The sequence below is a fragment of the Camelus ferus genome, chromosome 9 (genome assembly GCF_009834535.1).
Source record: "Camelus ferus isolate YT-003-E chromosome 9, BCGSAC_Cfer_1.0, whole genome shotgun sequence".
NCBI lineage: Eukaryota > Metazoa > Chordata > Mammalia > Artiodactyla > Camelidae > Camelus > Camelus ferus.
Genome location: NC_045704.1, coordinates 34,826,115 through 34,848,334, shown reverse-complemented (window position 1 = coordinate 34,848,334; position 22,220 = coordinate 34,826,115).

The following is a 22,220-nucleotide window of genomic DNA, read 5'->3' as shown; positions in this document are numbered from 1 at the left end:
GAAGATCTCAGGGGGTGTTTCTCGGTGCCTGGTTTGCCTTGATGTGGTTCCTAGATTTCAAAGGCTCCTCGACATGGGGGTGGGTTAGCATTTTCCAAGCGCATTTTCCAACCCCATTTTCTGTTGCATTCCATCAGCCCTGAACTCACATTCCCACAATCGTCAAAAGCATCCTAGATCACTGGGCAAAAAGAATGCACCATTAGGTATCAGGGCAAACGCTGAAAATAACTATGGTTGTACTATAGTAGAAAGCAGATGCTTGTCCTTTCCTGCGACTCATGAACGAGGTTGGTACGTTATGTGTCAAGCGATCCAAGTGAAAATGGCCACAAGTCAGTCAAGGAACGCAAGTGAAGTGGGCCAGGCTTTAGCACGTGGACGCATTTTGTGAGAGGTGGAGCCTCGGCCAAACAGGAGGCCCTGTCTCCACACCAGAGAACAACCATTACTCAGCCCCCATCAGCTGCTGTCGGGCAGGAATGCGGTGGGCCCTGGCAGGAATTTGGATTTTCTTGTGATGCAACGGCCCAGTGAAACATGCCTGGGGGCCATGAGGGTGGCAGTTTGTAAACATGGTTATCTATCAGTCAAAGCCATCTCTAAAAGCTTGATTATGGTCCTTGGCACCCAGTGACATAGACAGCATTTACATCCATGAATGTTCCGCCTTGTTAGCTTATTCATGGGGCTTTTAACCCAAATAATCCTTCAGAGTTGTGCAGTATCTGACAGTGCAGGGAAGCACTTCCGTAACGATTACAGGCTTCGTTCTGCAGATGGGGATGAGCGTCGTTAGTGATATCTGTGTGGTGAAGAGGTGGGGCAGCAATTCTGAGCCTCAGTTCTTGTTCCAAGTGGAAAAGGCTTTGGTTTCTTCCCTGCTGCTTAATATACCATTGTGGTGTGTTAAACATGGCTGCAAATTTTTGGACGCTTCTCTCATCAGAGATCGGTGGATTTCCCCTCACTTTGCCTCTGGGCTTGTCTGGATCTGCTTTGACCACTAGAAAGCCGGGGAAGTGACACTATGCCGGTTCAGGGCACAGCCTTTAAGAGGACTGGAGGTTTCCGCTTCCTTCTTCTTGGAGTCTTGAGCTGCCTTGTGAAAAAAGTCTGACTAGCCACTTAGAGAAACCATGTGGAGAAACCCTGAGACTACACAGAGAGGGGGGGAGCCAGTTTCCAGCTACTCCACCAGGGCCAGACATAGGAGTGAACTTTCTTGGTCTCTCCAGACCATCCAGCTGCTAGTCGAACACCATGGAGGGACCCCTCCAGTTGATGGCACGTGGAACATAAGCATTTTCCCATCTAAGGTCTGCCGGAATTGCTGACACATCAACCACATTAAATAATAACTTGGTTGTTGTTTTAAGCCATAACATTCCAGGGAAGTGTGTCAGCAGGTAACCAAAACTTTCCTGCACACCTACAACAGCACATCTGTGGATGCAGTACTCTTTTATCTGTCTGTCTGTCTGTCTATCTATCTTCTAATCTATTTATCATCCTATCCATCTGTCTATCTCTCACTCTAATTTACATAAGTGTATCAATATAGTAATTGAAGAAGACAGGAAAACACAAAAAAGAAATAACCTGTCATAAGATTGTCACCAGGAGTATCTATCCCTCCAAACCTTTTCCTATTTTTTTTTTTCCTTAACAAAATTGAGATTATACTGGATTTACTGCTGTGTCATCTGCCTTTATTACTCAGTATGTTGGGAACGCTTTCCCATGCGATGGAAACATTTTTTTCAATGTGATTTTTAGTGGCTGCACAGAAAATCTGTGTTAAGGATGTACTATGATATATGTAACCAATTTCATATTGTTTGAATATTTAGTTTGTTTCCAAATTTTCTGCATTATAAATACTGTTGCAATCAATATCGGTGACCATGACCACTAATTCATATCACTGATTATATTTGAGGATGCACATTTACAAATGAAATTGTTAGGTATAAAGTTTATGCACAATTTTCCAGGCTTTTGAACATTCGGAAATTGCTCTGCAGACTAGCAGTATTTGAAAAGGACAACTTTTTCAGTATCTTTTCAAATTCTGAGTGTTATCATTATTTTAAAAATCCTTCTTTTTTTAGCTATTATTTGCTGGTACTGCCAGGCACTACTAAGAGCTAACAACTCTATGAAGTATGATTATTTGGTGTATTTTACAAAGAAGGTAAACAAAACTCAGGGAGCTTAAGATAAATGTCTTGAGTCACACGCTGATTTGAATCCAGCTTGTCTGACTACACTCGTAACTTATCTAGAACGCCACTTTTTAGTATTTTTTAAAATGTCTTACTTCGCATATGGGTGGAGAAGAGAGACGAGCAACCTAACGCATCAAGACTTCAGAAACAGAATCTTATACCTTTGGTTTTACATTCTCTTTGTCAAAGGGTATGTTCATTTAATGACTCAATTAGATCATCTCATAAAACGTCAAAGCTGGATGTTCTAGATCATCTGATGCAATAGAGCTCTTTTAAAATAAAACTGTACAGGAAGGTCCAATATCAGCAGGGATTCAAACCCAGGACTGCCCGATTCTGAAGATCCTGCTCTTATAACACGTGCTCCACCATTCAAGTTCCTAAATAAGTGTTGTAACCTGTGTTCTAAAGTAAGAATGTGGGTCAGGTAGGATGGGCTAGGTTATGCTGCAGTAACAAACAACTGAAAATCTCACTGCCTTAAGCCAACAAAGACACAGTGCTGGCACCCTGCTGTTCCCTGGGAGGTCAGATGGAAGGCTATGCCCATCCATCTCCTCATTCAGGGACTCAGGCTGCTCAGGCCTCCTCCTCCTTGCAATGCACCTGTGGTCTAGTTGGACAGGAGCCTGGGGTGCTGAGAATTGAGTTACGTCTTAAAGTCTGAGCATTTTGTGGCAGAGTGGGTCAGGTGAGGGAAGGGAGTTGGTTGGAGGGATGTAAAACCCCTTGTCTTACGGCTCCAAAATCTTGCACCAAGTAATTCAGACCTACTCTTGGATCACATTGTATTGGTTTTAGCTTCTTCAAAAGACATTTCATAGCTTTGGGTCTAGTACCTTTTTTTCCCTTGTAGATTCCTTTAGATTATCTACTTGCACTGTATTTCTGCTTTTCCAGTATGCACTTGTTTATTCTGTTTCTTTGTCCTAAGACACTGGTTAGAACCTGCAGTACAAAGTTAAGTGAAGGCAAGAATTTGTCTCGTTCCTGATCTTAGAGGGAATGCGTTTAGCATTTCACCATTAAGTATAAACTTAGCTGTTGAATTTTTCATAGCTGCCCCTTTGCATATGCTCTTAAAAAGTTTTCCTATTCTTAGTTTGCTGAGAGTTTTTGTTATGAATGGATTGAATCTTCTCAGATGTGTTCTCTGAATCCTATTGACGTGAGTGTAAATTGTTTCCTCTTTATTCTTTTAATATGCTGAATTACATTGATTTTCAAATGTTAAACCAATCTTGCATTCCTGGAATAAACCCTACTGGGTCACACTGTATTATCCCTTTTTATATATTGCTGGATTCAACTGCTAACAATTTGTTAAGAATTTCTGTATTTCTGTGTTCATGTTCATTAAGGATATTGTTACATAATATTTATGAATGGCCTGAGTATTACAATAATGCTGACCTTTTAAAATGAGTTGGGAAATTTATCTTCCTTTATTTCCTAAAAGGGTTTGTATGGAACCCTTTGTTTGATATTATTTCCTTCCTAAATGTTTGGGAGAATCAGTGAAGTCATTTGGGCCTTAAGTTCTTCTGTGGGAAGACTTTAAATTATAAATTCAATTTCCTTAATAGATGTAGAGCCGTCTAGATATTGTTTCATCTTTTGTCAATTTATTAAGTGATGTTTTCAGGGAATTTGTCCATTTTATCTAAATGGTTGAAGTGTTACATAAAGCTATTAAAATATTTGATTACTATTCTTTTAATGTCTGTGGAAACGTAGTGATGTGTTCTTTTCCATTCCCAGTATTAGCAATTTGTATTCTTTCCCGTCTCTCTCTCTTTCTCTCTTTCCTCTCCTCCTCCAACCCTTTCTCTTCAAATTGTCCAGCTTGAAATTTGTCACTTTAATTGATCTTTCCAAAGAGCTAATTTTTGGTTTCATTATTTTTTTGGCAAATTTATTTTCAACAATGTTCATGCTTATCTTTCTTTCTTTCCTTCTATTAACTTTGGGATTAATGTCTTAAACATCCCCCTTGCTTCTTAAAATATAATCTTTAGACCTTTCTGCTTTTCTAATGTAAGCATATAAAGCTAAACATTTTCCTCTAAACATTGCTTTATCTGCTGGCTACAACTTTTTATATATTGTGTGCTCACTATCATTGAATTCAAGTCATTTTCTAATTTCTCCCAATTTCTTCCTTGATTTATAGGTTATTTACAGAGTGTTGCTTAACTTCCATATATATGAGGATTTTCCAGGGATATTTTCTTATTAATTTGTTTTCCCCTTCCTGCTTTGTGGCCAGAAAGGATGTCCAGGAAGAAAGCTGGGGTGGGCTCACCTCCTATATCTCCCTTCTCTCAGAGATGGAGTTGCCAGATAAAGAACAGAACACCCACTTAAATTCAAATTTCAGAAAATAAACAGTGAATAAATTTTTAGTATAAATATATCTTCAATATTGCATGGGACATATGCATATCTAAAATCGTTTATCTAAAATTCATATTTAACTGGGCATCGTGTATTTCCTTGACTAAATCTGACAACACTCCTTGGGGATCACACAGGCCTGCACTGCCAGTTGTCCAATGTCAGAAAACAGCCGATTCATGTATTTTTGTTTCTTTCAGTTTTCTAGTTGTTTATAGTGGGATGGAAAGTCTGTTATTCTGTCCAGGTCAGAAGCGGAAGTCTCATAACTCCTTCTAAAGGCTAATGTCATTGTGTTCTTGAAGAAAGGGACCATCTCCATCCCAAACTATACAGATCTGGATCCCTGATTCCCATATAGCAGTGCTTCCACAAGATGCTCCAGGTAAAAAAGAGTTTCTGGGTCAAATATGTTTAGGCAATGACACATTCTATACTTTCCTCTTAGAGACTCACTATGCCCATTAGCTTATTTAAGGTTTTGTAAAGTTCTGCCTAATGAAACCTCATTTTATTTAGATCAAAAGCTTCCAGCTGTATTCGACTACCAGAACCCTTTTGTTTTTCTTTTACCTAATACTGTAAAATACACAAATTTCACTCAGGCCATGGGCTCACGTTGTGCAAAAAGGTAACTTTTAAAGCTGTCTTCTGTCATTCAATCTAAGTTATACCTTGACCCCTCTTTCATTTAATAACACAAAGATTTATTTTTCCTAAAAGATTTGTCACTGGTTTTTAATGTGTTGAACAGATTACATGTGTACAGCAATACATTCTTAGGGTATAATTTAAAAATACAGTGAAAAGTTTTCCTCTCACTCTTTTCCCAATCTGCCCAATTCCCATCATCCCTTTGGGCATCCATTTTTGGTTTATTTATGTCTTGTGTGTCTCCCCAAATATCTCCTTGCACACTCAAATAAATATGAATTTATTTTCTTGTCTCTCTCCTAATAAAATATTGCACCTTGATCCTTTTCACTTAATATAACTCGACAGTCTTTCTGTATCAGTACATAAGATAATTGCTCAGTATTTTTACAAATGCATAGTTTTTCCTTGGATCATAAACACTTGCATTCTTTTCACCCTTTCGCTATTATGAACTCTGCCGCAATGGATAGCTTTGCGTTTGTCATTTCTCTCCATGAATTTATTCCTGTGAGATCAGTCCTCAGAAATACAATTGCTGGGTCAAAGGATGCATTAGTAATTCTGATAAATTCCCCCCTCCCCTCAAGGGCTGTACAATTGATTTTCATACCAATAATATATGAGGTGTGTCTGTGAGCCACTGTCCTTGACAACAGAATGTTATAAAATGTTTGAGACGTTTTGTAGGGGAGGACATAGCTCAGTGGTAGAGTGCATGCTTAGCATGCGTGAGGTCCTGGGTTCAATCAGCAGTACCTCCATTAAAAATAAGTAAACAGAAATAAACTTAATTGCTTTGCCCCCTAAAAAGTAAAAACTTGAGTTTTTGCCGATCTGATAGGTGAAAAGCAGTAGCTCAATGTACTTTCAGTAAAAGTCACTTATATTAATTACTCTTGTCCATTTTTCTATTGGATGGCTGATCTTTTTCTTATTTAGCCCTGTAAGTAGTTGTTACTTATGTTTTACTTTTTTGAGGAACTTTCAGGAATTAAACAAATTAATACACTAAATCAAATTTATCAGTCTTTTCCTTTTATGACATCTTGGCTTTGAGTCATAATTAGAAAGCTCTTTGCCCTTCCAAGGTGATAAAGAAGTGGTTCAGTGTTTTCTTCCAGAACTTTTATGATTTGTATTTTTAATATTTAAATATTTGATCAAGTTTTTTAATTGTCCAGATGTGAGGTATGAAGCAACCTTACTACTTTTCTCTTCCCATTGGTTGGACAGTTGCTCCAGCTTCCTGTGTTGGATAGCCCATTGTTTCTCTGCTGATTCAAGATGTGGTGGCGGCCATCAGTCAAGTAGGTTACATTCAGTCAAGTCATATTTTCCCTAGGAAACAATAAGCCTGCTGACTCTCTGGTCTCAACCCAGGAACAGGGCCACAGGGATTCCCCACCACTCTCTGGGGGTCTATTACTTGTCCCCCTAAGTCTTGACTTGCACTAGGTGGCGGGGATGGACCTGGCTAATCTTGTTTGCTCTTAAAATGCTTGTCAGGACGTTTAGGGCTGCACCTTTTAACATTCAAACTTGAAAACCTCAGGTTTCAGAGACTCAAGACCTTGCTCTCAAACTATTGCTTTTGTTTCCAAAGTCTGTTTTGCAACACGAAAGCTGAGACTGTTCTTTCTCTCTCCCTTCTGCACCCTGAGGGCAGTCCCCTAGAAAGCCAGTCACTGCTGGGGGGGGGGGGGGCGGGGCGGGGGGAGGAAATACTGATCAGGGAGACCTGGGTCAAGATTTCAAAATATGGCTTCATCTCACTACCACACGGGTAACGTGGTACTCGGGGACTGATGGTTGGAAGCTTGAGATACTTTCATCATTTGAACTATATTAAGTGGAGCACTGAAGGCCCCATTCTAGTCCTGGGTCTGCCAGGTCACCTTGGGGAAACGGTGACCTTTTATCTCTTTCAGCCTCAGTTTCCACATGGGCATCACCCCTCCCCAGGCTCCCTGGGAAGACTCCAAATATGTCACAAAGGCAAAAGCGCTTTGTAAACTTAAAAGCGCGATACACATGTAAGGCATTAGTGCTATCTTCATTCTCATCAAAAACATTTATCCAGGCCCCCCCCCCCCCGGTGTTCAAAACACCCTTCCAACGCATCTGTTCTAACACATAACAAATACCTCTTTGAGATGTTTTTAATTGCATGTTAGCTCCCTTTCAGACCTGATTCATTTCTAATCTGAACAGCAACAAAGGGAGCTTTTATTGCTGAGGTTCATTTCTGGAAATTAAATTTCCATTTTCAACACTAATGCTACTGTAATTCGCAGTGGTTTCTGTCTCTTTTTATTGTGTCTGACAGCGACCAGCCTATCAGCGTTAAGTGGCTGAATACGAGTATGTAAATGTACAACATAAAAAGACATTTTTGAAAAGCGGGGGAAAGAAAAACATTTAAAGTAGGAAATTAGAGCAGTTACTGGATTCCACACCATGGTTAATGAGTGCGCAGAAAGCAAACAGTTTCTGGCTCTGGGACCTCAAGCGTTACAGCCAGGGCAACGCTTCTCCTGTTTTTGGAAGGAAATCGGTAATAGCCGCCACACATGGGAAGCCTTCAGTTTGCATTTTTTAATGCCTCCAGGGAGGACAGGGTTTCTGGTTTCAAATCTGTTAAATTTTTCTTTAAAAGACGGGTTTTGTTCAGAAACCAAAACAAAAATTAGCATATTAAGAATATATGCAGGTCACGCGTTTGCACCGGTGCTGGCAGATTTCATCAAGCATGGCTTGCAAAACATCAGTGGGTTCCCAAGAAGCAGGGTGGGACTCAGTCACTTTTGCCTAATTAGGTAAAATCTCTTAAAAGCCCCATGTCCCATTTTTATTAAGAATTATGTACGTAAAATCTGGCCAAATGCCTGTCTCAGTGTTTAAAAGTGGCCATTAAAAGTGGTGGTGAGTTGGGAGAGATCTTAACTTTCTTCCCCTTGTTTCTCTGTGTTTTCTAAATTTTTTAGAATGGAAGAATATGGCTTTCGAAACAGCAAAAATAGGAGGTACTTACAATAAAGCAAAATGAAACCTCACAGGGAGTTTTGCTTTTCAGTTTTTTCCGCCTGGTGTACAGGATGAAGACTGAACTCATTCAAATTAATAAAAACCCTTTCACTGAGCACCTACTAAGTGTGGCATGGTCCTTTCCTTCTGTCTCCAGTATTCAACTTTGTTTTTCCTTTTACACGTGAGTCGTTCTGAGTAACCCCTCATGCCATCCAAAGACTGAACTGGGTTATGAGAACCTGCTTTGAAAGTTACATAGAAAATTAAGAAAAATAAAAAAGTCTTACCTCCCTCACGTAAACATAGGCTGTTTTGTGCCTTATTTCTAATATTCTAAGTGTCGGAGGTATTACTCTTATGAACAGGCTTGTTCAATTAAACTTTGGAACATGGTGGTCCTGGAGTCATGATTTAGTCCCATCTTGCTTGTGTGAACTTGGACAAATCCTTCTTTTAGCTGTGGGTGGACTCTGGCTTAGTTGTTGGGGTTAGGTTCTGAAAACTAGAACCAGGAGTAGGGGTGCCCAACGAGGGGAAAAGACAGGAGCGAGTCAAACTGAGTCATTAGGGGGAGCTGAGAGTCTGTTGGAGATTGCTTGCTATTTACCCAAAACCCGCTTTTCTTCTTTTCCTTCTCCCCCTCCTCCCCCTTCTCCTCCTCTTCTTATCCATATTAATCATCAGCATCATCACCACCATCATCCCTGTGGTCATCGTCCTCACCACAGAGCTAGCCCCCATTTCCATTTCTCTGTCTCCCCTACAAGGTCAGGCCATGTGACTCCGTCTCAGCCAATGGAATATGAGCAGCAGTGCTCTTTCCCCTTCCTCTGGCTGTCTGCTGATTATGACAAGACCCTCAGCCCCAGTTGGTAGAACCGCCCAACAGAAAGAGATAGGGTCCCTGAATCACGACACGGAGGAAACCTCCACTGCTCAGGAACATCTGCCTAAAACTATTACATAAAGACAAGTAAAGGTCAATTGTGTTGGAGGCATTGTGTTCTGGGATCTTTTTGTTACCAAAGCCTAGATTGCTTGACTGATGCAGAATCAGACACCAATACCAAGGGCCTGGGGCAGGAGCAGTAGTGTGGGCCAAGAGCTGGACGTATGGGGTCTGAGTGACCCACTGTACTGACATACAGGTCAATAATAAGTGAGATGAGGACAAGATTGTGGGGCTTCATGGCTGGCCTCTATTAATCTGGGGGGATTCTTAAGAGTCAGGGGTTCTTGGTACAATTAGCTTCTCTGGGCTTTCTTTTCTTATCTGTAAAATGGGGAATGTTGGATGGGACCAAGGATAGCAAAGGTGCTTCATTTTCAGGGCCAGCACTGATAGATTGGGCAGGGCTGCTTGGAGCACTGTATTGAGGAAGGATTCTGAGGTTGGGTCATGAGGCACGTGATTCTCTGACATCCACGAGTCTCCTCACAGCAGAGACCCCAAGGGCTGGAGTAGCAAATGTGTCCAGCTGAGGGTGACCTCAGAGACTGGACGGCTGGAGTCAATCCATTCCAAGTGAGCCCCTTAGTTTAGCAATTTTAACTTCAAAGATACCAAGCTGTCTGCCTTATGGATGCAGTGGAAATTCTATCCAGGTTTTTCGTTTCCTTTTTGTGTGTGTGCTAGGTTATTCTGAAAGAGTGCAATGAAAAAGAAATACCAGTGAATTTGACCCTGGAAAAGAGTTCTAATTGGGTTCTTACCAGGTCAGACTGATTCAGACAAAGATCTTTAAAAAAATTGAGATGATGTGTTCAGAGGCGTTGGAGTGAGCAAATAATTTTGATGTACCTTAGAAAGATAAGCCATTCCACCAAGGTGGTCCAAAGGAAGGAAACTAACTCTTCTTTTTAAACCCTGGGGGAGTTGTATCATGCAGTTAGGCTTGGTGACCAGAGAGCCAGGAGGCAGGGTTCCAGTTCTAACCCTGTTGCCAATTTGCTGTGTGGCCTTAGACAAATGACTTCCCCTCTCTGAGCCTCAGTTTCCTCATCTGTAAAATAAGGATTTAGGACTGGTTTTAAAATTGTGTTCTTTGGATCCCAAAGGTTCAGAGATGATGTTTAGGGTGAGGAGGGTGCGGCTGAGCTTGTGGGGTCCCAGAGCCCCCTTTCTGATTTCCATGAGTGACCTCCCTTGTATCTACTCTATGTGTGGGTCAAAGCAGAGCTCTGGTGATACCCTGCCCACTCCCCAGCTAGGCTCGCCCTCCCTGTTGAGAGGTTGACTCATCAGGCTGCAGCACACCCCAGGGGGCCGGGAGGAGCTCTGTGGAGGAGGGAGGGAGCGGGCGCTGCTCCAGCCGCAGGGGCTGCCATCTGAATGCTGTGCAGCTGCCTAAATATTTTGCCTCCAGGTTCTCCCTGCAGCTGCCCATGCTCTGGTTCATCTTAATTAAAGGGGCTCTCTCATTCTGCCTCTGGCTTTTTGTCAGTTCTTTCCCACCTCCTTGACTTGATATCAAATCCCCACGTTTGGCTGCGGTGTTATTTGGACTTGATTTTATTAGTGTAATAGTAGTGGTAGTAGTCACACATTAATCATAGTAATGAATATCGTCTCATGTTTTCAAACCACTTCAAATTTTAAAAGTACTTTGACCTACATTAACCCATTTGCAGACAGAAAACCCACCCCCACTCTGCCTTTTCTTTTAAAATGTTTGCCTTTCAATGCAAATGTGATAAACAGTTATGTTTCATTAAGAACATCAACTTTGGTTGTAGGCTCACATGGTTTGAATCTTGGCGCCATCACTTACTAGCTGTGTGACCCTGGGTAAGTTACTTACCCCCTCTGAATCTGTTTCCTTATTTGTAAAATATAGATAATACAGGACCAACTGCATAGGATTGTATGAGGATTAAATGACTATAAAGTGCTTAGAATAATGCCTGGCATGGAGGACTTGCTTTATAAATACTCACTGCTATTTTTTAATTAAAATTTTTAAATTGAAGTATAGTTGATTTACAATATTATATTAGTTTCAGGTGTGCAACATAGTGATTCAAAATTTTTATAGACTATACTCCACTTATACTTATTATAAAGTATTGGCAATATTGCCTGTGCTGTACAATATATTCTGTAGCTTATTTATTTTATACATAATAGTTTGTATCTCTTAATATCCTGCCCCGATCTTGCCCCTTTCCCTGTTCCTCTCCCCTCTAGAGAGACTCGTTTGTTCTCTGTATCTGTAAGTCTGTTTTTCAAGATTGTTTTGGCTACTCGGAGTCTTTCGTGTTTCTATACAAATTTTAAAATTAGTTGTTCTAGTTCTGTGAAAAAATGCCAGTTATTTTGATAGGGATTGCACTGAATCTGTAGATTGCCTTGAGTTGTATAGTCATTTTAATAATATTAACTCTTCCAATCAACAACCACTGTATATCTTTCCATCCATTCCTGTCTTCTTCAATTTCTTTCATCAGTGTCTTGTAGTTTTCTGAGTACATGTCTTTTACCTCCTTAGGTAGGTTTATTCCTAAGTATTTTATTTTTTTGATGCAACTGTAAGTGGGACTGTTTCCTTGATTTCTCTTTCTGGTCTGTTGCAGAAATGCAACAGATTTCTGTGTATTAATTTTGCATCCTACAACTTTACCAGATTCACTGATGAGTGCTAGCAGTTTTTTGGTGGCGTCTTTAGGATTTTCTATGTATAGAGTCACGCCACCTGCAAACAGGGACAGTTTTACTTCTTCCTTTCCACTTTGGATTCCTTTTATTTCTTCTTCCTGTTTGATTGTTATGGCTAGGACTTTCAGTACTATACTGAATAAAAGTGGAGAGAGTGGGCATCCTTATCTTGTTCATGATCTTAGAGGAAATAAAGCTTTTCACCACTGAGTATGATGTTGAGTAGGGCTCTGCATCAAGTGTCCCTCATGTCCTCTCATGACTGTGTGAGTGACCAGACTGTGGAGAGGGGAAAGCAGCCCAGATTACCTGTGGCCTGAATTTAAGCTAAATTGAGTACTTACTTGATTTTTCTACTTCCCAGCCATGCTTAATAACATTAGCTAACTCTGCGGCACCTTCACTACACAGCACACTCCATGTAGGTACTAACTCGGTTCATCGTCATCACAGCCCTAGTAGGTGAGAACTGCTGACGCCATTTTACAGACAAGAACACTGAGGGCCAGAGAGGTGGCCCAATGACGTAGCTACTTAAGCTCCACCTACAAAAGCTCACACACACAAAAAGACTGATTTTATTTTTATTTTCCTGTCCTTCACTGGAAATACACAGATATTTATAGCAGTTTTCATTTTATTTTATTTCTCCCACGAAGAGGTCCAGTAATGGACTGGGTGGGCTCTGGAGTGACAGTGACCCTATTAGAGTGTTGGATCTGCTGCTGTCTGGCCTCAGTTCCTCATCTGTAAAGTGGGCCTATGGATTACGTGAGATAATATGCACGGATGGACTAGTACAGAGCTTGGCATTCAGGAGATGCTCTAGAAAAGGTGGCTGTTATCATAAAAGAGAAAAGAAGCAGAAGCAGAAGGGATGAAGAAGGCTTAGGATCACTGAAAAAAATGAATTTAAAAAATGAAGGGTGAGGGAGGGAGAGGGAAAGAGTGGGAAGGAGGGAGAAAGGGAGGGAGACAGAGAGAGGAGAAAGGATACAGACCAGGAACTTAGAATCAGGAATGTGGGAAAACAAGTCAGAGAAGGGACGTGGGGCAGACTCTGTTGTCTGATTGCCCTGGAGACATTCCTGAGCTCCTCTCCCTAGGCTGCCCTGGACTATGAGGGTTGGCACTGCCTGATGCTCACATTCCAAATCTCTGTTATGGGCAGGGCTGGCCACACGACTTGGTTCTGTCCACTGAGATGTCAGGCGCAGTGTGCCTGGCGGCTTCTGGGAAGCCTAGTTTTCCTAAGAGAGGGGACATCCCAAGAAGACAGGTTGCAGCCTCTCCCCTCCCCAGATCTTCCAGTTTTGACCTGGTCCTGATGGCTTGGCTGCCATCTTGAGACCACAGGGCAAAGGGTATTGGGACAAAGGTCACCTGCTAAATAATGCAGCGGGGGACAGTAGAAAGGACTTGGATTCTTTAAGATGTTGAGACTTCATGCCAACCCCAGACTACCCACCTCTGGATTTCTTACTTGAGAAAATTAAGTGTCCTTAGTATCAAAGCTGCCTGTAGTTGGGTTTTCTTGTAGTTGTAGCCAAGTTCATCCTAACTGACTTTGGGAGGCATAGGTGGAAGTCTAAATCCAGGTTGCTCAAAGGTTTCTTCCTCTGTCAACATTTCCTAAATTCTGAGCGTGTCTCTGCTAAGTAACTGTGATCCCACAATAAAAACAAGTATTGTTCGTTCCTGGCCAGTAACTCTGTGTCACATACCGCTGTAAGCTCTCTCCAAGCACTGTCTCCTTTAATCTCCCTTAGTTCTCTTTGAGGTGAGTACTGTTATGTCCATTTTAAAGATGGGGAAATAAAAGGCTCAGAGGCTTGCTTGAAGTTCATGGCTGATAAAGGATTCGAACTCATCGTTGCCTAAGATCATGGTCCTGCACTCTGTCTCCTCTCCCTGCTTGTGGCAGATTGAATTATTGCCCCAATTGTTTACCCTGCTCTGTACGTACACCCTTTGTCATGTGACTTTTTAGTCCAAGGTGACCACGACAAGTGATACTCATTTATAAAATCCAGCCGTGGAGAATGTGGGTATCGATCCCACTACCTCTCACATGCTAAGCGAGCGCTCTACCACTTGAGCTAATTCCCCAGCTCCTGCTAGCTGGTTTTTCTTTTAGCATTTCCCATTAGAGGTGTAACGCCCCAGCCCTTGACGTCACACTCCATCATGTGACTTGCTTTAGCCAATGGGATGGAGGCAAGAATGCCTGTGAGCCAGCGTAAGCCAAAGCCTGCAGTGTCCACACTTGGCTGTCACACATCAGGCTTCCCAGGGAGTTGTTCCCCTATGGCTGGGGCCCCAGAGTGAGCATCCGGGGAGTGGATCTGAGCCTGAGCTGAGCTTGAAGCAGCCGAGCCTAGCTGATCCACTCACACGGGAAATCAATTCTTGCAGTGGTATGTCCCCAGCAAGATGTGGTTGCTGGTGGCTCTGCATTATTGTGGGAATAACTGACTGAAAGGCAAGCCTGACTCCCTCTTCCTCATGTTTGATGGCTCCAGGCTCTGCAGCACCTCCTGGGGAACCTCATGGATGAAATTAGGTGGCAAACGTGCCTCAGCATCTCAGCACTGGAGTCCACGTGGACTCAGGTCCCGCGTTCTGGGTTTTAGCCTGCCTGTTACGAGGCTGGGGGTCCTTACCCAAGTCCCTTGCCTTCTCCGGGCCTCAGTGTCTCCATGCAGGAAGGAGGGGCTGTGACTGGGTCTCTTCCAGCCCTAACATGCCCATGCATGGGATCCCAGGTGACTGAAGACTTGGAAAGACATGATGTATAACTTTGTACTGAAAAAGGGACAACAAGTAGAGATCGGGGCTTAAATCCCACACAGTGAAAAAGCAAACAGAAACACCTGGATAAAGATGTTTGAAAGTCAAGGAGTGAATTCTTGGAAGAGTATTCAGTTCCAGCAAATAGTCACGTAGAAAATGTCCTGTCAGACGAGTCTAATCCTGTGACATGTTAGATCTGTTATTCCCTTTTGATCTGGCAGACCTTGAATTACCCAAGGCAAGGCTCCCTCTGTATTTTTTTTTAAGCCCTGGAGCAGCAGCAGTTATAAGTGTGGTTTCTGAAATCAGGCAGGCCTGAGGTTGAATCTGGATTCTTTCACTTTGTAGATTTGTGACCTTGGGAAACTGGCCCACCTTCCCTGAACCTCCTCTACTTCCTTATGTGTGAAATGGGACAATAAGAGCTTGGGCACACCGAGTTCTTGCTGAGGGTCAGGCCTGATTTTAATCACTTTGCTGAAATGAAGTGACTTGGTGCTCACAATAGACCCATGGAACAGGTCACTATTTATTACCATTTTCATTTTCCAGATGGAGAAACAGAGGCCTAGGGAAGTTAAGTAACTTATAGCAGGTTGCACAACAAGCAAATGCTGGGCTCTGAGCTAGAACAGCTCTTAACCATGACCCTGTGTCGTCTGCTTCACAGGGGGCACAAGATGAATTGGCTTCACGGAGCGCTGGGTACCCGGGGAGCGCCCAGAACATCCCATGAAAAGACCCAAGTAACAAAAATAAAAATTACCAGGGGAAACCTCACCCATTTCACAGCCATCGGGTGTTGTACACATCAGCCTAACTGGGAAGAATGTCTTTTTGCCTCTCTCTGAGCTGATTCAAAAGACAGAGAATTGGGCTGTGTCTTGCTCCATCCCCCACCCCTCTCCTTTATTTTTTAACAGCCAAGAATGGCTGAGTGCCTGGGACTTTGTCCTCTGTAATAATGAATGGCCCCAAAGGGCAGAAGTGAATATAAGTGCCATTATCAGCCCTGGGTCCCCAGAGGAAGGCCGTTAGATGGTGGCTGGTATGGAGCAGGTGTCCTATTGGGGTGCACCGCCTGGAGTGGAGATCTGGGTTCCCTCTCCGGGTCCACCACTGGCGTGAGAGATATCTTCCAGAGAGTGAGGTCGGTCATCTTATGCTGGTGCAGCCAGAACAAGGAGATGGCCAAGCCGAAGTGGCCTGATTTGGGGGGGGGGGGAGAGTACAGGGGGGAGATGAATGCAGACAGGGAAGGGGTGAGATCTGGAGATTTTAGAGTCAGAGGATAGGTGGGGGATGTTTGCTAATACCATTGACAGAATTATTTCAAGCCAAAAAGTGTTTTAAGGAGCAGAAAATAATGGTACGTCTTCAGTAGGGAGATGACAATCCTGGCTTGTCCGGGATAGTCCCTAGTCAATACCCGGGACCAGTCCTGTGGTCCTGAAGTCCCACTCGCTTACTTAGCTTTTGCCCCAACACAATTCAGGTGATAAATTGTATCATCACCTCCAGTCTTCAGGCAGATTGCTTTTCAGCTGCCAACATGCTCCTCACTGCTGGAAAAGGTTGCTTATTGTCTAACTTAGATCCTTCCTGCTGTAATCAAAGCCTGATCCCAATGTCAGTGATACCAACAACCGTAGAACAACTGGTGTTTGTTAAGTTGTTCCAGAAACTACCACGTGCCAGGTGGTCTCCAGGGCATGGTGGGTTGTGGGGTGAGCTCAGTGGTGAATAAGACCTAGCCAGTTGCATCCGAGGAACTCTGTTCTGAGGAAGTACAGACAAGTAAGCAGATAATTACAGCACAGTGTGATTAGAGCTTCAAGACAAGTAACTCAAGTGGCTCAGGGAGCCCCACCAAGAAGTGTCTTTTCATCACTGGCTGTTGCTGCAGGCAAGTCTTTCTAAGGTGTTCAATATTAATTAATGAGCAGTAATTGAGCACCTGGTCCCCTGCTTTCACCCTCATTCCCTGCAGTCCCTCTTTGCACAGCCACCAAGAGAGATCCATTTAGAACAGAAATCTGATGAGATCACTGTTTTCTCCCAACATCCCAGCGCTTCCTATCACATGAGTCTAGCAATCAAGTCTTTCACCATTACCCCTCCTCCCAGCTCTAGCCCCCAGCTACCTCTCTGAGCACTCTGTCCTTGCTAGTGGAGTGCACATAGAGCACCCTCCATCCACAGGGTCTTGGAAGGCAGAGTTAAACCTGATGGGCAGAAACCAGTGGGCAAAACTGGTGCTCAAGTGAGGAAGGGGCTGATCTATAAACTCGTGAATTCTCTGTCACTGGAGGTGTGCAAGCAAAGGAAAGATGCCAGATTGGAATATTTTACTCATCCTGGAAATTTCAAATGAATTACCACTCCCCTGGGAAGTCTTACTTGACCCCCTACCCTGCCCCAACCTAGGGGTGTTAGTCAGGCTAGGCTAGGATACGCTGCAGTAACAACCAATCTCAAAACTCTCAACGGGTCATCACAACTAAAGTTTATTTCTCAATCATGTCATTTGCAGATCCAGGCAACTCTGCAGAGCCGTGCTCCTGCATGTATAACTCCTGGTTATTTCCATCTTGTAGCCCCACCTTCTCAACACATTTACCTCAAAGAGGAATGAGAGGCTGGAGAATCATGGAGAGGTGTTTCAATGGGTCATTTATACTCATATTTTGGGCCAGAACCAGTCACATGACCCCAGTGGGCTGGGAAGTTATCTGAATGCCAAGGCAGGGTGAACACTAGTAGCATCCTTTACACTAGACCAGGTTTCCTTCTAATTACTCTTATGTCCACATGTACCTTCCCTTTATCTATCAGTTAGTAACTACATATTTGTGTGATTATATGATGGATGTCCATCTTTCCCCTGAAATCTATTGGAAAGTAACTTAAATGTTGCTTATTGTTGAATGAGTAGATGGATGGATGGATGGATGGATGGATGGATGGATGGATGGATGGGTGGGTGGATGGATGGATGGATAGATAGATGGATAGATAGTTGGATGGATAGATGGACAGATGGATGGTTGGATGAATGAAAGGGTAGTGAGCTCTTTATAAGAAAAATGACACATTCACAATTCAGCATTACTTGGATGTATCTGATATTTCCGCCCGTGTTTCAAAACTAGTATAATCCTAGGAAGGGTTAATTAAGAGTTCCTGGGGGGGGGGGTTAGCCCATCTGAGATCTTTCAGAGAATTAATTACTGTTTGGTATTAAACTTGCAACCAAAATCCCCAGGAACAGTTATAATCCCTGAACTGTGGCCCAGCTTCTTTTCCCATTCCCAGGCTTGCTGACCTGCTGGTCCTCTCCATGGCTGTGAAGGGTGATGGGAGTGTGTGAAGCCACTGCTAGGAAATGCTCCTTGCCTCAGTCATATTATAGCTTCAGCTTCCTCTGAGCTCATAATCTCTGAGCGTAGATGGGAATCAAAGAGACATTAGGACATTAGCAGAAAATGTGCCCACCACTCCAAAACAGCATGTCGCACTGAAATGTACCTGCCTTTTCGATGGCTGAGGAAGAGTCGGGGGCCCACTCCAGCACAGAGATGACTTTGCAATATGTTAAAGGGGATCCTGCAGAAGGAGGGAGATGTTTATGGTCCATCATAATCCCCTTCCCTCCCAGGACCTCAGATTTCTCTCCAATACAATCTGTAACTTTATTTAAATAATCTACTTGTGGCGGTGGGTGTAGCTCAGTGGTAGAGTGTATGCTAAGCATGCAGGAGGTCCTAGGTTCAATCCCCAGTACCTCGATTAAACAAAAATAACAATGTACTTGTCTCTGTAGCTCTAATACTTTGTGAGAAATCACTTATAGGGAAGAGTTTAAAGTTAGTCACAATAGAATAGCCTTGCCGATTGGTTAACTGCTAGGGAGCTGATTTTCATCAGAGGCCACATGAAGCCTTTCTTTTCTCCTCTCAGTGAAATTTTATGAAAAATGGAGTTGCTACATGTGGTGGTCATTAGCAATGTCACCACCATGGTCAAGTTCTTCTCCATCTGGGCCTTGCCTTGGAAGGTGAACAGAAATGATGTGTTACTTCTGGGCAGAGACTTTAAGAATCAACATGCAATTCATCTTTTGCCTCCCTCTCCTGCCCTAGCCACTCCAGACAGAGGAGGGCTCAGCAGTCTGGGTCCCTGAATGAGGACTTAGATGGACATAGCCTTCCATCCCAGGGATAAGCAGTGTGAGCAGAACTGTGTCTTTGTTGGGTTAAGGCAGTGAGATTTTCAGTTGTTTGTTACTGCAGCAAAACTTAGCCCATCCTGCCTAGCCCACATGCTTATTTTAGAACATAGGTTAAAATGCTGATTTAGGAACTTGAATGGAAGTGAGTCCCAATGGGGACAACAGACACCCAGAAGGAACATGGTAGAGCACATGTTATAAGAGCAGGATCCTGGGTTTGAATCCCTGCTGAGCCACTTAAGAGTCTGAGTGACCAGAGACAAGTTACTTAACCTCTCTGGGCCTCATCTTCCTTCTCTGAAAAATGAGGCTAGGACCCATCTCACAGGGTTGTTGTAAGGGGTGAGTTAGAAAGCACAGAGAGCTAAGCGAGGGCTCCCATTTAGTAAATACTCAATAAATGGTGATGGAGCCAGAGTAACTCACTCCACAGAGTGCAGCAAGTCCAACTTTCCCTGCTTTGCTAAACAGCTCAATCTCTATTTCAAGGCAAGAGTTAGAACCTGCCAATTTAGTGTTGTCCCTTTTCCCTGGTGGTGTGTCTTTGTTCAAGCCGGGCATGGGGGTGGGCTGGGGTGGGATCATGTGGTGAAGTCTGGGGCACAAGGGTGGCCATCTTCTGCCTCTGCTGGCATCTGCTGAGTTGTCCTCATTGCCATCTGGCTTATGGGCATGTGTCCACACCTGTCACTGCTGTGGCCTCCTTCCTGCTTGAGAAGACATTCCATACCTCCCTCTTGCCCCTAGGCTGTGCCCCCAGGTTGGAAACCTCCCCACAGAGGGACCCATTGTCCCACAGGAGCCCTGGTGAGGCTGTGTGACCCCTTTGTCCAGTCATACCTCTGTCTTCTGCTCACCACGGCACCATCTTGCTCCTTCCGTGGGCAGGTCACCGGTAATTTCAGCTTTGGAACTCTTTCAACATACTCACTCTGGGGAGGGATGGGTAAGCCAAGTTTCAAGCCCCTCCACCCAGATCCAGAGCTGTTTAAATGCTCCTGTTGATTTCCTCAGATGCTCCTCCACCCTCCGGAACTACTCCTCTGTCCTTGGGAAGGCAGGAAACATGGCTCCCTTCGCTGTGTGTTTTCTAAGGAGATTTGGGGGCCCAGGCACTCAGCTCATTAATACCTCTTCTCTGTTTTGTCTTTTACATCCTTTCCTTGAGGCAATGGATGACATAGTGGAGCTGCTGAAAAGGTACAAAGGGGTCAGGTGGGTGACAGGAAATATCAGGGAGAAACAATAATTGGTAAGTATTTAAAATGACCACCCCACATTGTTAGCTATTAATATAACTGTTATAACTGTAATCACTATAGGCATATTGAGTTATGGGTTCTTTTATTAATAAGTGAACTCCCTTCACCTTGTGCACTCCCATCCAAATAATGTCCATTAAATTAAGGGTTAACTTCTGCTTTACTGCCTCAAAAATATTTCCTGACCTCCAGCCCACGTGTTTCTTCCCTCTTCTCAACTCCTGTCCTGACTACTCTCTATGACACATATCAATGTATATTTTAAAGGGAACTTCACGTGTATATCTATCTCATTTTGCTTTCCTGTTATAGTTGTCTCTTGCTGCAGTTATCCCTCCAATTAGCACCAAATGCGGCCGCTGTATTCTGTTCACGGAGTTTTTGTGTCAGGAATTAGGAAAGGGTAGAACGCAGGTGATTTGTACTCAGATGTCCAGGGTCTCTACTGGAAAGACTTACACAGGCATAGAAGTGACTTGATGGCTGGGGCAGGGATCATATGGAAATGTCTTTACTCACACGCCTGGCATTTGATGCTGCCTGCTGCTGGAACAGCTGCACACAGCCTCCCCGGGTGGACTGGGCTCCCTCCCAGCATGGCAGCATCAGACATCTCACGTGACAGCTCAGGGCTCCAAAGGCAGATGCCCCAGGGGAACCAGGAACAAGCTCTTGCCTATTATGAGCTAGCCTGGATGTCACATATCACCGCTTTAAGTCCCAAGCCTGCTCAGGTTCAGGGGGAGAAACATAGAGTCCACCTCTCAGGGAGAAGAGCGTCAAAGACACACTGTAATAGCATTTGAGGTGGGAGGGGTTGTTGCAGCCACTTTGGAAAGTATCATCCACCACACCCTGAGAAACGTTCCCTCTGGGATGGAGACCATGACTCAATTCCCTTTGAACCTTTTCCAGACCCATTACACAGTATCTTGAAAATAACACATGCTTAGCTATATTTACTGGTTGATCACTTGCCTGTGATGGAGGCAGCCCCTTGACTATTATGGGTTAGGACAATTGGAGTTGAATAGTATTTTACAAGGGGCAAATCACTCATATAGAGGCATCATTCCGATATCACTGAAATCACAAGAGCCCTGCCAAAGGAGGTGTCGGTAGCCTCATTCATGAGTTGACAGAGGCCTCAGAGAGCTTAGACAACTTGTCTAATGTCAACACAGCTGGTGAACGGCAAATTTGAATCCAGGATCTGCCTCCCTGCCTAGGATTCGTCCTCACCTAGAGTGGTGAATGCCCAATTGAAATAGGTGGGGGAAAAAAAAGGCAGGTAACGAAGACTCTCACAATGTTTGTCTTGAAGGTTTTGCCAGTCTCTAAGCCAGCATCTGCAGGCTGTTTCTACTTCCTGCTGTGTCCCTTTCCAGAAGGCTCCATCAGGAGAGGGCTCCAAGTTCAGTGTTGAAAGCCAGGCTCCTGGTAACCAAAGATGGTTGGCAAATGATCTTTGAATAAACTTGTCTCATGAAATGCCGGGTCGGTTTCACAAGTACATAAAATAACAACAGAATGAAAGACATAAACAAGAACAAGCCTGTAATCGTCACAAAGCTGGGCAGGCGTGGGGGAAGGAAAGCAGCTTCTGATGCCTTTGCCCCTTCTGTTTTCTTTGCCGGCAATTCCAGCGCTCTGGCCATCTGTTCCTTGTTGTGGGTGGTTAAGTGAAATGGGCTGCCAATACAAATAGCCCCACTTGAGGTTTGTTTGCATAAATTGTTTTGAAAGCTTCATGACGAATTTTCAGGATTACTTGCAGTGGTAGGGACCTTGGCGGAGCCGGAAATATAAATTTAGAGATGCCAGTTGGAATCTATTAATTTGCTTGCAGCACGTTACCCTAGCTCTGCTGCTGGACTGGCTGTGTGACCTTGGGCCAGTGAATTAACCTCTCTGGACTTTAGTATTCTCATCTGCTCAATGGGATGTGATAGGCATAGTAGCTA